Here is a 3,793-nt window from a genome sequence, read left to right as displayed (position 1 = left end):
ACAAATATAATACAACTCAATGAACAACCAGAGAGGAAAAATTTTTTTAATTAGAGGATCAATCTGGGAGTTCCACCATTCAAATAATAGAAATTCTAGAAAGACAGGATGGAGAAACTGGAGGAGAGAAAATTGTCAAAAAGATAACACAGAAATATTCCCAGAAATGAAACAGACAAGTCTACAAACTGAAAGACTCCACCAAGTTGAGTACCCATTGGCATGAATAAAGACCCACACAACATCATGAAACGTCAGGGGTAAAGAGGAGCCTCTAAAAGCTTCCAGAGTGTAAAAGAACAGGTCTGTGTGAAAGAATAGTTTCAGAATTCTCACAGAAATAATGAATGCAATAAGGCAATGGAGCACTGCTTTTAAACTTCTGAGAAAAAATTATTTTCAACATATACTCCAAACTACCAACCATTCAAGAGTAGAGACATTTTCAGACCTGTAAAGCCTCAAAATCTTTAGCTTGCCACACTTTTTCCTAGGAAGTTTTCAGTAGTGAATACACGTTGGCAAAAAAAGGGGCAGTGAATCAAGAAATAGGAAGTCATAGGATCCAATAAACGGGAAATCCAACATAAAACTGAAAAACAAAGTAGGTCCCAGAATGACCGCTGAGCCATGCACAGGCCTAGAAAACAACAGTCCAGATGGCAGAAGATGAAGGATTGTGGAAGAAAGGTCCCCGAAGGTCAAAAAAAAAAAAAAAAAAAAAAAAAAGGAATTCGATAGATTATATGATGTTTTGGAGCATTTAACCCTTTGAATAATCTTTGCAATTGAATATAAAAAACTAAGCAAATTTTAAAATCAGGTAATTATTAATTCAGGGAAAAATAAGGTTATAGTTGAGAGGAAATAATGATAGTTCACCACGGGGTTCCTTAGTGACCAACATTTAGAGTAGTTCCCCAGCTTATCCCTGGGGGATATGTTCCAAGACCCCCAGTGGACACCTGAAACTACAGATAGTACTGAACACTTTATATACTAGGTTTTCCCTATGCATACGTACCTATGATAAAGTGTCACTTATAAGTTAGATGCAGTAACAGATTAACAACAATAATAATAAAATAACACAATTATAATATACTGTAATAAAAGTTGTATGAATGTGGTCCCTTTCTCTAATATCTCACTGTACTGTACTCACCCTTCTTCTTGTGACGACATGAGATGATAAAATGCCTACATGATGAGACAAAGTGTGGTGAATGAAACAGGCGCTGAGATGAAGTATTACGCTACTATTGACCTGATGGTATGAGGATGATCATCTGCTTCCAGACCAGGACTGATTGCAGGTAACTGAAACCAAAGAAAGCAAAACCACAGAAAGCAAAGCAGCAGATTTGGCAGGGGGGGGGGGGGGGGGGAACTGACTGTATAGCTATTGATTTTACAAAAACCTGTGGCTAACTTGTAGTGGGAGAGATGGGAAAGAAATATGGGAGAGGTAGGGATATAAGAAAAGTAAATCCTGGGGCGCCTGGGTGGCACAGTCAGTTAAGCAACTGACTTCGGCTCAGTTCATGATTTCACGGTTCATGGGTTCAAGCCCCATGTCAGGCTCTGTGCTGACAGCTCGGAGCCTGAAGCCTGCTTCAGATTCTGTGTCTCCCTCTCTCTCTGTTCCTCCCCTGCTCGTTCTCTGTGTCTCTCAAAAATAAATAAACATTAAAAAAAATTATTTTTTAAATAAAAAAAAAAGAAAAATCCTGCCTAACATGAAAGGAACTCAAGAAAGCATTTCTGAAATTGATAAATCAAGAAAAAGTAACACAATATCTTTTCAAATAGGAACAAACCACTAGGAGTTGAAAGTGCTCATCTCTGGACACTCAGCTGGGGAGAGGGAAGACTTTTTTTTTTTTTTTTTTTATAAGCCTTCTAGTTCTACTTGGTTTTTTAAACTATGTACATGAATTACTTTAATAAAAAGAAAACTAAAGTTTTTCTAAAATTTTTTTAATTTACAAATTCAGTATGAATTCAAAGAAAGGAGAACCGGGGATCTGGAAAAACATGAAAAGGAAACCCTATCTACCAGGTACAACTTCCTTGCCCCACCTGGGCTACTAAAAGACAGACCTCCTGGAAGGATCTCCTGCAGTCTAACCAGGCTTTCTTTCAGGCCAGAACACTCCCTCTGTACCAAGTGGCAATAGCAAGGCTCAAAGGACAGGCATGGAGGCACTTCATTTAATAAAAGAAGTGAAGAATTGGTACAGTCCAAATTAATGATATAATAATGTATGTGGAATTAGTGTTAACAGCAGTATAATATTAATATATTACAAAGATATATTTCCTGAGATCTTAATGGTGATTTCTAAACACTAAGTGTAATAATACACAGTGAAAAACTACAATTCAGGGTTAAAGGTTCCATGGTGACTATCAAATAAAGATACTTTATCTCCTGCTTTAGAATTTAAGTTCAAGTGACAACATCCATTTCTCAACTTGTCCTGATTGAAGGTAATACAATAAATTCAATGTAATGAAAGAGAATTCAAAAATAGTCCAATTATAAAACAATTCTCATCAAAGTCACTTTAACCATGGAGGCCTGGATTCCCACACAATGGAAATCAGGCACTTGAAAAGAAAAGCAAGCACTGGCTTTGGTTAGAAGATCAATGACATACCAACAGTGTTCAAATTTCTCGATAACCCCAAGGCCTAGCTAGACAAAGCAAAAAAGGAACAACCACTACCTATACATTAGAGAAAGTTATGACAAGCTAAAATTCTTACAGGATTGTTCTTATTTGGTTTATCTTTTTCTTAAAATTCAGAAAAGTCAGGCACACTTGAACATACACAGGCTCCTCAAAATGCAAGGTTCACTGAAGCTTTATCGATTGCTTCATGCTATCAATTCACTAATCAAAACCTAGACATAATTCAAGATACATTTATAGTCCTCCCAAAAAATGATTTCACAAATGTGTTGGTTCCTAAGGGAAAAAGCAGGTCCCAGTAACAATAAAAGCCATACTTAGGAATATGGCACACCTGTTCAAAGCACCTGTTTCAAGGGGGAAAAAATGATACAAACCAGAAATGATAGCATTTTATTTTAAAAAATATTTACAGAAAACTGTTCAGGAACTCATCTTTTTGGATAAAGCAATAAAAAAATGGATTTGTTTCCTATGAGTTCAAAAGCTTGTTATAGTATTTTCATTATAAACCTACTGGTTCAAAAAAAGTACCTACCTGAAAAACTCCCTATCAGTAGCACCTTGACTTTCATTATCTAGTCACTATGCAAATTCTTACTACCACAAAAAAAAGGAAAAAGTCTGATTACTCACTCAACATGAAACTTACTACATTATTAAACTTTTCTCAAATTCGACATATGAAGTACAACATACGAATGGAAAAATTCCACTTAATCTAGCCTAATGACCTGTGTGCTACTTAAAGTCACAAATACATTTAAGCAGCATACAGTTTATCTAAATGCATATTAATGTATTTAGATTGTGTCCATTTTAAACTTACAATTACTGATTTATTTTAGTGAAGTAAATACCAAATATTAACTGTTTAAAAAAACTTCCCACATAAACCTACAAGAGAAATTTAAAGTGAAACAGGCCACACTATTCTAAGCTCATAGGCAACAAAACTAAAAATACGCCTCATTTGTGTATTCACTAGGCGGTCCAAATATACAAACAAAATCAAAGCAATGAAGAATACTAATAGCACTTGATAAAGATCAGACAGAATATCAACAATGTAAAAAATACAATGTATTATATGA

Source organism: Leopardus geoffroyi, chromosome C1 (assembly GCF_018350155.1).
Source record: "Leopardus geoffroyi isolate Oge1 chromosome C1, O.geoffroyi_Oge1_pat1.0, whole genome shotgun sequence".
In the NCBI taxonomy this organism is placed as follows: domain Eukaryota; kingdom Metazoa; phylum Chordata; class Mammalia; order Carnivora; family Felidae; genus Leopardus; species Leopardus geoffroyi.
This window is presented reverse-complemented; position numbering follows the sequence as displayed.